We start from the raw sequence: 12,371 nt of genomic DNA on the forward strand, positions 1-12,371 counted from the left end.
CCCCCTAGAAGATGGTAGGATTATTTTTACAGTGCAGATTATTAGCATTGACGCTGGACTATAGCAAAACAGAGACATGGAGTCTTTTGTATACAAAATGGCTCTCAATCTTGTAACCAAACCCTCAAAATTACAAGACGTTGCTGCTCAAAACTGGGAGGATGGGTACAAGAATACAGCTGTTTTTATCAGAGCTAAATTGTTGATGTTTCCAAATTTGGGATTGCTAATCTGGGGAAAACCCAAGCTTGGTAAAAAGATTGATCTTTTTGGAGACACCAGTCCCTGCTTTTCTCCCAGGACTGCAAAATTGCACCTTTCAGGCCACGCTCTGGAACGGATTGGATGTCATCTGTACCCTTTGCATGACATAAATGAATTAAATGAGATGAGGTACCAGAGTGTCCTCAGGTCTTACTTAAATATTAAGATCACCACAGTGTGTGCTTATGGTGAGGAGAGAGGATTTTTCTTCATCCATTTCCTGCCTGCAGAGAGAACTGCTTCTCTTGTGTCTGTTTGCTGTAGCCGTTGGCCAAATGCTCCCAAACTAACGCAGCTATGATACTGTATTGTTACAGCTTGGGTCGCTCTCACCAGTCAAGTCCTGCTTGTTTAAGCAATGTAAAGGTTGTCTAGACTAAGTTCATCCTCTATACTCCTCCATAGTTGGTGGAGAAAGTTCAACACCTCCAGAATGTAATTCATCCCATCCAAAAAAAGATGTCTAAGACAGGAAGAATGAATCACTCTCTGGGGGCTGGTGCGCATCTCTCTGTTCGCTGATGATAAAAGAAGTCTAGACAATTACCTTAACCTAGACACCCAGCTGTAAGATACCTTCAGCTGTGTGAGATCTAGCTATGCTTTCAGGTCCCAAAAGACAGATTTCAAAACCCCTGTTCAAATGTGAGGTAGCTTTCTGATTTCCCTGCAGCTTTCAAGCTCAAGTCACTTTTGACAATCAGCCTTCTTCTGTCTCAGTGAGATACACAGAGCAGTTTTACCACAACTGAATAGCTTTTTAATGAAAGGGTTTTTACCCTCAGTCCCATATGGGACTTGTCCATGAGAAGTTGATGATGGTTTGAGGACTGTTTCTTCCTGTTACTTGCTGAATCATTGCACCATTAAATATTGCTGCATAATTTCCTCACAAGGAGCCTGTGGCATGTAGATAATATTCAAAATGTGGTCCCCATTGGTTACTTTGATTGAATACATGCCACACATGATGTCTTCCATGAGCAGGAGCACAGCTTTTCAGCTGGTAGTTGCAAACACATTTGTGAGTTCATTTCTCATGGTCTGAAATTCATCTCTCATCCTCACTCTAGCCTTCCTATGAGCTCATTTGTTACAGCCTTTGGGGAAAGGCAGACAGGAAAGGGCATTGGATGACTGTAGGAGGAAAGGGAGAATGCAGTAGAGTAACCAGACCATAAGGAGTTGCAGTGCATCCATGGAGTCCTGAAGGAGGAGGCTGCAGTAGAGGCAGCTAAGAGGAAGTAAAGCCTCTCACATTGGACAAGCAAAGAGCTGCCATATGCACCATTGCAGTTCTTCACTGCCCACCTTGCCCCATGGAGATGACCCTTGTAAGAGCAAAACTGGTTGAGTAGCTCAGGGTGCTTGAACATCAACTGCTCTCTTTTCTAGCTCATGTCTTAGAGCAAAGCCACCTTCAGCTGATGTTTCCATGAAGAGACCAAGCAGTGAGGAACTCAAGCACAGCCCAACTTCAGCTCCAGGTGGTTGTCCTTGCTCCCAGGGTGGTGATACCTTTTCCTCTTTGACTGCAGAGTAGATAGGTGAGGATGATGATGTCACCAACAGGACAACGTGGTTCACCAGCAGAGGTTGGCAGATGCATTGCTCCAAGGGCAGGGTGGACTGTTGGAGGGGGAATTTAGGGTGATGGCTTGTGTGCCTAAAGCTTTCATCCCAGGCAAGTTAAAAGGAGGAGAGACTCCTCACCTTTGGGGGCTCTGCAGAGAACAGTGCCTTGAAATACACAAATAATTACTTTGATTATTTTGCTTTTAGATACCTTTTTGCCCTTGCCATTCAACATGGAAGCATAGTCTTCAAGGAAAATACCAAAACATTTGGCCATTTTGGTTCCCTTTCTCAAGGTGCCTTTTGTCCCTTACTTTTGGCAGTAAGTTTGGAAGAACCTTGAAATGTTGGGTTTTTTTGTGTGCGTATGTGAATTTTCCAGTTGCCAGAAAGCATAATTTGCCCAGTGATGTTACAGGTGTCTCTTTGCCTCCCCTGCCAAGACATCTGCCCATTGCTGCCTGCAGCAGCCCTCAGTAGAGTCCGAGCCGAAGCGATGGATGTGTTTCTCTCTAGGAGTTCCCAGCTTCAGCCCTCACTGTGTCAGCTCTGAGTGCAGCCCGCCAAGGCTCAAGCAAATACTCAAGAAAAGGTTGAGGTATTCACCGAGCTCAAACTATTGTACAAGAAATACCCTGAAGCTAAAACAGAGCTATGAGACATCATCACACAGAGTCGCTTCCCCCGCCCCGGCAGGCACCATGCCGTACCAGACAAACTCCTCCAGATAGGATCCAGGCAGAGATGTTTGCTTAACACAGCAGCTCTTTGAAAAGGCAAATAAATGGACAGTGAAGCTACACAGACATGTCACTGTGCAGCGATTTCCGTTTAGCATTTACATTTAGTGCCAGGAAACCCTGACTCATGAATATGAAATCAGAAGGAAAGGAAAGGAAGAAGGCAGTTGTTCATTATTAGAGCTTCGAATTGGGCATGTGGTGGAAATTAGCATTAAAAACCACATAGGTTATAAAGAGAAGGGCGGGATCTGGTGGCCCAGGAGGCTTGAAGATCCCAGCTTTGCAATCAGGGTATGTGCTTTTGTGAGGTGCTCTCTGCTCGCAGGCAAAGCCTCAAGAAGCGTTACTGAGCCTTGAAGCTCAGGGTTACCCGTGATGAGGCTCTTGCTCGCATAGAGGTGGGGGGAAGCAGATCCTGAGTATTCTTGGAAATCCTCCAAATTTACAGTGAGGCAGTGGTGAGCAAAGGCAGGGAAGAAGTAATTATCAGAAATAAGAGAAATAACCAAGAGCGATCTCCAAGGGAAAGGAACAACCTCAGACAGGAGTCCCAAGGTCCAGAAAAGAAAGCTCACATTTAATTGGAACTCATTTAGGTCAAAATAAAGGAGCCCCAATCCTTCTGCAGGTGGGATTCCCATCTCTGCTCCACACCCAGGAGTATCCTATTGCAAGCCTGGCTCCATTTAACTCAAGCTGTCTTTCGTCCAGCCATGAACGTGGGACACCATCCTTCTTTCTGCTCCTGTATCCCCTTGCAAAAGATGAGCTTGCTTTCCTTGCACCCCCAGTGCCAGACCCCAGGGAAGGGTGTGGGTTAGAAGAGCAGATGCTATTGCAGCAAGTAGAGACATTGCTGCAGAGTGGCAAGGGCTTGATTTCCAAAGCAGCTCTTTCATACAACCCTGGGAGCAGCCCAAGGCAGTGAGGAAACATGCCATCCCTGCTATTGTCTTCATCTGAAGCTGTCCAGCTGTGCTGTATATGTACCCCTCTATTTCTTTACATCTTGCTAATTCCAGTGCCCTTAAAATATAGCGAGAACTAATCTATCAGCATGGGGGACAGCAGCTCCCAGCAACAGCAAAGTGTTTGGCAGATGCTCCAGGCTGGGAGCACGAGAGGTGCCATAAAACGGTGGCTGCAAGATGGGCTGGGTAGGCTGTTGGGTGATAGGTTGAGTGGGCAAATTAATGTGTATGAGAGTAGGGTGCTCCTCACCCAGGTGTCCCTGTGCCACCTCTGCCCTCAGTGACAAAACCTAATGATGGCTGTTTTGCAGACCTAAGCTTTGCCCTGCGGCTGGGCCATGGGAAGCTGCCTGGCAGGGCTCTCATCCATTCCGTGCTGGTCGTGACAGCTTCAGAGAGTCATTAGCAAGCAAGGCGCGCTTGACGTGAATAATTAAAATACCTGCTGTGCTTTTAAATAGTTCAGAGCCAGCCTTGGAGCTGCATGTATGAGCGATGGCTGCTGTCGTCGTCAGAGGCCGAAGGAAAGAGAAGGGCTGATATCCAGTGGGAAATTAAGGGCTCTGTGCTCCTTTTTGGCAGGAGAAGGGCTGGTGCTGGCAGCTCCTATAGGAATTTGGGCGGTCCCTACCCCTGAGTGGAGATCGACACAGCTCTCCTTACTGATGAATGGGCATTTTGGTGCAAACCTCCCCAAAGTCTCCTCTCTGCCAGAGGTTTGAGAGGTGGCTGAGCTCAGAACCCACCCCGGGGCTCCAAACCCATGGGATGAGGATGTGGGGCAGGAGGACGGGGACAGCAGCGCAGCTCTGGGGACAGCAAGTCACTCCATCAGGCAGCACTGGGCACCTCGCCTGAGCACACAGAGGTGGAGTCTGCAGAGGATGCGCTGCCTTTTCCAAGGATGCTGTTTCCCCAAGATATCAATTAGACACTGAAATGAAAACAGTTTCTGCATGAACAATTAACAAAGAGTTCCCCGCAGTCTCTCGGCAGCCGGACTCCCTCTGTTCCTGCCATGCTGCTGCTACCCCCAGCTGCCTCCGAGTTGATATCACAATAGCACGGATGGGCCCTGTCCCCCACTGCTGAGGAGCTTCATCTAACAGGGAATGATATCAAACACCACGTCGGTGTCAGTGCCGCTGGAGCGTGGAGCTGGGAAGCTGTAAATCATCTCTTCTTGTGAAAAAAATGGGTTTCTAGGCAGGGGATGGAGGGGAAAATGACATTCCCCATGAGTTAGTTTCAAATTGAATTAAACAATTGGTTGACCATAGTTACATATTTTTTTTCCCTATATATATTTTCCCGTGGAGAGCCTGGGCAATTCCAGTTTGGGGTCACCGTGCAGTGATTTTTTTTCCTCCTTTTTTTTTAGCTCAGCCAATGATCCAAAAAATCAGTTATTTTCACAGCTTTGCCATAAAAACCTCCAGGGCAGGCGAAAACAGAGTTTCTAGTAGAGATAGGAAAAGAGGCTGTTTGGAGACTAGGGCATGACACGGTGAGGAGGGAGGGAGAGGTGTGTGCCAACAGTTTTGCAGCAGTGTGTGAAAGGCATCCTGATGTTTGGTCCCTTCCCTAGACTTATGTGAAGAGTGGGATCTGCTGCCCTTGCATATGGCCCTTTGCCCACAAAGGATCAGCAAATTAGTCTTCTTCTGCCCCTATTGCAGAATGCTATCTGTCTTAAGACTTCCTTTAATTTAGAGCTGTGTAGAGTTTGAAAAGCCCTTCAAATTCACTTGGGCTGATGAATTGGTAATTGAGTGTACCTGGATGCTGGTGCCATCTCTGCCTTTCCTTGCATTTGTATCAGTCTGCGTTTGTTTTCCCGAGCTGTAAATCACTCAGAGCTTGGAGAAGCTTTTATCAAATCCTACTAGGAGGCAGTTGCTTTCCTTCTCACAAACACATTGCTAATGCCACGTGGAACCCACTGGCTTTTCTGCTCGTTTAAAAACAATGAGGAAGTTATTAAATGGGAAAAAAAAACCCTTAGCAACGGGCGGGAAGGAGGAGGAACTAAATTGCTCCTGTTTCTCTGGTGCTTGCTCCTTCGGTCTAATATCTGTCCCATTGATCTCCTAATATGCACCGCTTTGAAAGCCTGATTTATTGCCCCACGCTCTCTTATCTCCCTGCGTGTCTCAGTCTGTTAGAGCCCTGTTAGAGCACACATTGTTCTCGGCTTCATTAGCAACCAGGCAGGTTGGCTGCTGGTCCTTAGTCCAGCCTCACACAAGCAGCCTGCCACCTCCTGGGCTGCAAACCCGTGCCCTTTTCTCTGCAGGATCTGGCCCACCCTGGCCAGTGCTGGGCATGAAGAGTCAAGCACATGGTTTAAAGGAGTCAGGGTCTTCATCTTAAGCTCTCCAGCTTCTCCAATGTGTCCTTGGTGTCCACTTTTCCAGGGGCCTCTGAAGATACCTGTCCCTCTCTATCAGCTGTAGAGGGACTACAGCTGGCTCCATTCTCACCTTATCCATATCCAGTGAAAGCGCTCTATAGCTCTATAGAATTTCAAATGGCAGAGGTAACAGTCCTGATTTGCAGTTCTTGGAGGTGTTCCTGTCCCTCACCCAATGGAGTAGCTGAAACAGCACCATGTGGCTGCTATACCCCATCAGTGCTGCTATGTTTTGAATATAGATTGTTTTCAATGAACTGTTACATGTTTTTTTGCTCAGGGGGAAAAAAGTGGCACAAAGAAATGTGAGAACTTTGCATGCAAATATTTCGTAAGCATAAAATAAGGCAAACTTTGCCGGAGCGATTATTCATTACAAATTGTTCGTTCAGCTCTAATTGCTTGAATCTAGCTGTTATTAGAAGGACTGTGTGATGCCTTTGTAGTACGTAGTTAAGGTCAGAAAAGTGACGGTAGAAATGACTTCATGTTAAGTCAAGCTTTTGTTTGGGTGTAATGCTTCTATACCTGCTTAGCTTAGCAAGGGAAATAAATGATGCTGCTTGGCTTCTTCTTGTTACTGTGCAGCTGGATAGTTAATGGAGAGTGAGTTGTGCCTTATTGACTCCCACTTTCTCTGTAGAAGGAACAATTAAATTTACCCATGGAGTCCCCATCTTCTCATGCATCGCAGCCTGCAACTCTCCTGCATCTTAACTAACTAGATTAGAGATTATGCATGCAGTGATCACTGTTGAGAAAGGATCTGGTACGGCTCTTAGATCCCAGGTGGTATCTGCAGGACATGCACTTAGGAAAAGCATCACTTTTTTCGTTTGTAACCTGGCAAAATGTGTCTGGAAACCCAGAGGAACAAGCAACGGGGAGCCCCACCATCTGTCTTTCAGCAGCATCATCTGAAGTGGAACTACACTTTAAAGTCTCACTAGCTCAGCCTTTCACTTTGCAGAGTATGTGCCCATCTCTAAAATACCAGCTCATTTTTTCATACCCCCATAATATTCCCATCCGACATACACTCCTGGAAATCACCAACCAACCGTTCTCCTACCCACATTCAAATACCTGCCCTTGTTCTTGCTCTACTGTCCTTTTTCCAATTTAGAGATTATATTTCATAACTGACCTCCAACTGCCTACTGCCTCCCTGTGACACCTCTCACCCTTGTCTACCTGATTGATTGGTCTATTATGCTCTCCACTCTACTGATGACTTACAGATTGCCTGGTATCTGTCACAGGCTCGCTTTTGTTCTGTAATATTTATCCTTGGTGTTTTACAACACCATTCTTTCTCCCTGTCCACTGTCCTCCACCTGCCTCTCTTGTGAATGTCTAATTTGGAGAAAAGAGAAGAAATCTGTGAAAAGAACCCTACCTGCTGTGAGTTCACACATGCGCTGGTTAAAAAACACATTCAAGACGCTGTTGTTTTCAATGGGGCTCTTTATTTTCTTTGCACTGTTTGGAGGTAATAAAGTGTCACCAGATCAGACTGCCATCAGTGACACAGCTTGGAAGGCAGCCTTCTACAGAAAACCTCAACTGTATAAGTCAATGAAACAGCAACAGTGCAGGGAGCAATCTTGTGTTTAAAGGGATGTGTAGGTAGGAAGGTTCTGCCTCCACTGGGGGAGAGGTCTGGGACGTGTCCCAAATCCATCCATCTCCCTGAACTTGTCAGAGGTTGTCCAGCTCTCTGATATTGTTCCAGGCTTGTCCCAGCTCTGTCCATCACTCTGACGTTTAATTAACTGCCCTGTTCTCCTGCATCTTACACTGGATTTGTGCTGTCTTTCTGAAATACCTCTTAGGTCATGTCTGAATATTACTAACGGGAGGAATAATAAAATGGTTGTCACTAATATTGCTATTATTGTTATTATGTTGATGATAATAAAACAAGACATTGAATATCCCAAAGATTCCTGTTATGATCAGTGTTGTTTCTTCTTGCTGTATTGGTTGTCTTGCACTACAGTGAACAGGATCTTGACAGCAGTGGTAAAGCATAGAGAGCCCTGGCCAGCCAAGCATCCAAAAGTAAAAGAAAATCACAGGGGGTTGGAAGTGACCAATGAGGACAATAAAATCACACTTAAGATTTAAAAGCACATTTATGAGACCAATCCCCAGGCGTAAGGATGATTAAGCAGCTCATTAAAATCTGTCTGTGCCGGGTGGCTGGTGCTGGTAGTGGCAGTGGCTCCTCACCCCTCCAGAAGCTTTCTTTCTTGTTAAGGTGGTGAGGCACTGGAATGTGTTGCCCAGGGAGGTTGTGAGTGCTCCATCCCTGGCGGTGTTCAAGGCCAGGTTGGATAAAGCCTTGTGTGGGATGGTTTAGTGTGAGGTGTCCCTGCCCATGGCAGGGGGGTTGGAACTGGATGATCTTGAGGTCCTTTCCAACCCTAACTATTCTATGATTCTATGATTCTAAGCTTTGCATTGGTGTCTCTCTTGTAGCATCTGCCCTGTGCATGCCCATCTTCCCTGCATCTCCTTCAGTCCCTGTCTAGCATCTGTCCCATTCTTCTTACTTCAGGTCCTCTTCCGCTATTTCTCACAGCCCTTCCTTCGCTGGCACATGGATTTCTTTCTCCTTTTAGATACTGTGTTGAGCAGCTGGTCTCATTTGGACCTCCCCTTGGTTCTCTTCCTGTTCACATCTGGTTCCTGTGTCTCTGTGTCTGATTCACAACTTGGGTAGCTGTGCTGTCCCTGGGATGGCTTCATGTTAATCAAGCCATCAATCAATCCTTGGTACCCCTTGATGAAACTCCCTCTTACGTTTTCTGATTTTTTCCTTGCAGTTTGAACACCGGGCTTGGTGACCATCCTGTGGGATCCCAAATGCTGTGTCCAGTGTGCCTCCCAGTCCCTGCAGACAACAACTAGGAGACATTCATGACTGTGGCAGGAAACAGCAGCGACACTCAGGCACAAAGGTAAGGGGTGACCTTGTCGATTGCATCTCTGGAATGAGAAAAGTAGCTGGTGTGAGACTGATGGCCATGGGAGAGATCCAACGGGGATTGTGTGCATGGAGGACTGGGTCATGAAGGGGGGACTCATGGCATTCATTTCCATGAGGAAAGAGGCTGGTACAGTGATCCAGGGTTGTGTTTCTCACATCTCTGTTCTTGCAGTTGTTTCTGGAGAGCCTCTTGTCTCTTGGTCAAGCACGGACCTTCCTGGGGAGCCCCTGAATGGTTGAGCTGTGGCAGTTGCACTCCTAAAAGTGTGGTAGCAGTGAAAGTCATCATGGTTATAATTTTGAGTTTTAATTGTTTAAGGTTGAATTCACATTCTTCTGCTAGAATTTAAGGAATATCTCCTGTTAAGAATTAAGGAACGTGGAAAAAATGGGGTTTTTTCCTCCTCAGATTAGAAATACAGTGTGTGCCTCCATCTCAACTTCTACAAAATTACGTTTTACAAAGCAGGAAGAGAACATCAGGTTCATGTTGTTGTAACTTAGTTTTCTAGGAGGAGGGTTTGCCCTGTGTTTCCTGTTGAAATGGCTAGCCGTACTGGACACACTGAAATTTCCTCTCTCTTTCTCATCTTCACATTGCCATTATGAAAAGGGTTTTCATCCATCCGTCGGAAGAAAAAGATAACTTTTGTACAAAGGTGCACAGTCGACAGGGTTGAGGTTTTTTTGGGTAGCATATAATTTTTTTTCACCCTGTTATTATTTAAAATATGCTTTCTAAGAGGACAAAAGGGGATGGTTTAATGGAAACAAATTTCTGAAGCAAAATGTGCAGCTGGATAAAAAAAGATTATTTCTGTTATTGCTTCGGTAGACAGGTGAATTTGGAATTTGAGTACAAAAGGTGTTAAAAAGTGTGCTTCAACCTCCCTTCAGTGTGCTGTTGAGATTGAAAAGAGTAATTTTTGGAGAAAAACTTTTCTCCGAGCCTCCATTTCCAGCATTGTCAGGTTTCTCACAGCTATTATCATGTTTTCACCTTTTCTTCTTCCACCTCATTTGTCCTTTCTTCAAGAAAATGTAGTGCTGGTCAAAGGTGTGCAGTCCACTGGTTGGAACTGGTTTAGAAGGGAGGCACAGTGGTGCTGGAGGTGCACAGGCATCTCTGAAAGCCAGATGGGACTGAGAGGATACAGTCCCTGATGAGAGGGAGGGAAAGATGGAGAGGCTGGCCTGGGGGTAGTCCTTTTGAAAGCATCTACAAATCTACAGCTCTTAAGCCACCCTTTCCAAAGTGACTTTTAACCAATTAGGGATCTAAGCATCACTGAAGATAAGCAGAGTTTAGGTGCTCAGGTCCCTCTGGGCAGACAAAAATATCTCAGCAATGCAGACAGATAGACAGGGTTGTCTGTCCTGATGGATCCAGACCCAGAGCCAAGCAATGAATTACAAACATAAGTGCCAAAATAGCAGGCATGGGACATGAAGGATAAAAGACAGTTGTGTTATTTGAGCTGATAAGCTCTGCGTCTTGAAGATGCTTGCATCAAAGGCTCCTGCAGGGTTTCACAATTGAGTGTTATACCATCCAGCACTGAGTTACCAAAGATGTAAAACTGGACTTGCAGAGAAAGCTTCATGCCTGCCACAAAGGAGCAGAATAAGAGTTTGTTTTGAGAACTATTAAGCTCAATAATTTGGGATTGGTCTCTGTGGACACTGTGAGATATTGCTCCCCACAGAACAATGATTGCCATTAATGCCTCAGCTCCCTGGAACCCTCCTCCCTCTTCTCCCCAGCCTCTGGGTCAAATGCTGCTAGCCAGCATGAACAATATTTCACCCTTCTTTGGTAATTATTATCCCTTCTATTCATTTCTCAGAAGCCTTTTCACAAGCAAGAGGTATTTTCAAGGGTTGCAAGCATTCATCTCACTGTACATTTCCATGGCTATTTTTCTTGGAAGAGCTGAAGAGATAATTTGCTTTATTAGACTAAATGAAAGGAGCTTATGAAGACAGCCTATGCAGGAGGTTTGGGAGCTATAGAGGAGAGCCCTCTGACATTGCCACTTTCACTTCTTGCAGAAGATGAAAAGTAGGTGTTGTTGTTTAGTTTTGTGCCTTTCTTCTTTATATTGTGTAGGCTCCCTTTCAAAAAGCTAATGCTGAGATCTTCTGCATGGTCCCATCACCAGTCTAGCCAGTAACACTTGTACGGAAGCATAACATCTTTGATGGGGAAGCCTGGATGCTCGCAGCACTGGATTGATCATCTGGGGAGGAGGTTCTCAGACTGTGGCGAAGATCCACATGATGGGGAGCCTTGGGCAGCCCATCCCTGATGTGGGCAGGTAGCCGGAGACACCCGACTGTGCAGACCCTTCTCCAAGTGGCTTCATGCAATGAACAGAGAACTGAAAATCATCTCCTGGGCAATTCACTTCATTCATCAATTAAATTGTTTGCTGTGAACAGTTTGGCCCCATCCAGCTCCAGGATTTCAGCCTTGTAATTTTGCTGGCAGAGGACAATGGTGCCATGTCCGTGAAATCTGCCTGCCAACTGCTTCCCCTGCTAAGCATTTTCTAGGCTAACGATCTCAAAAACCTTGCCAGCAGCCCCAGCTCTGTCCCTTTCAGGGCAAGCCACTCATTTAAACGTGAGCACCTCTAAATGAGTCCATCTGCTAAGTGACGTTAGTAAAGAAAAGATTATAGCAGGAGTTATTGCCATGTCCTCGGGTTATAACCCTGTTATAAAATGGGCTGGAAGAACAAGGGGACTGTGAGGAGCCGAGGCTCAAAACCACCTGGGTGACTGTCAGCTTGATTTATTTTCTTGCTCATTAGATAAATTAGAGAACTGGCAAAAGAAATCATTGCCCACTCTCAGATGCTTGGTGACCTGCCATGTGGCACGGGATGCTGGCTGCAGGGACATGCGGCTCCTTCGCACCCCCGTGGCCCCTCTTACCCAGCAGGCGGGCAGGGACGTGGGATGGGACCTTGATCTGCTGGTGCCACACATCTCCTTGGTGGTCCTGTCATCCTAAACCATGAGACTGACCCATATGGCAACCACTGGCAATCACTAGAGTTTTGGTTTTCTCCCATACTGTTGATTTTTGGTTGCTTGTTTATGAACCAGGCTAATTTTTGTCTGTCAGAAGGATGGAGCTTAATGGTCAGACTTCCTCTTAATCCCTGAGTAAAATTCATTTTCCAGGAGGTCAGACTACAGTTACAGTGCCTTCCAACCTAAAACCCCAATGAAATATTCAAACTACATAACCAAATGTTAAATTCGGATCATTTAAGCCGTCTTCAGTATGTTTAGCTGCATCCGATGCACTTCCATAGTATGAAATAAGGCCATTTTTATATTCTTATACACATACTATTTACATACAAGTAAAAGCTTCCAGCCAGGATGTGCTATTAAGA

General features: G+C 45.8%; 1 protein-coding gene across 5 annotated transcripts in view; it reads left to right on the forward strand.

Moving 5' to 3' along the window:
* The window catches only part of ELFN1 (extracellular leucine rich repeat and fibronectin type III domain containing 1), a 107,254-nt gene that overhangs the window by 50,184 nt on the left and 44,699 nt on the right, over window positions 1-12,371 (forward strand). For all 5 annotated transcript variants that reach the window (XR_010614116.1, XM_065686523.1, XM_065686520.1 and 2 more), the window contains exon 3: window positions 8,798-8,932. The gene's annotated coding sequence lies outside the window, so the exon portion shown is untranslated. The remainder of the gene's footprint in view (window positions 1-8,797; window positions 8,933-12,371) is intronic.

This window comes from Lathamus discolor, chromosome 6, assembly GCF_037157495.1.
Source record: "Lathamus discolor isolate bLatDis1 chromosome 6, bLatDis1.hap1, whole genome shotgun sequence".
Lineage (NCBI taxonomy): Eukaryota > Metazoa > Chordata > Aves > Psittaciformes > Psittacidae > Lathamus > Lathamus discolor.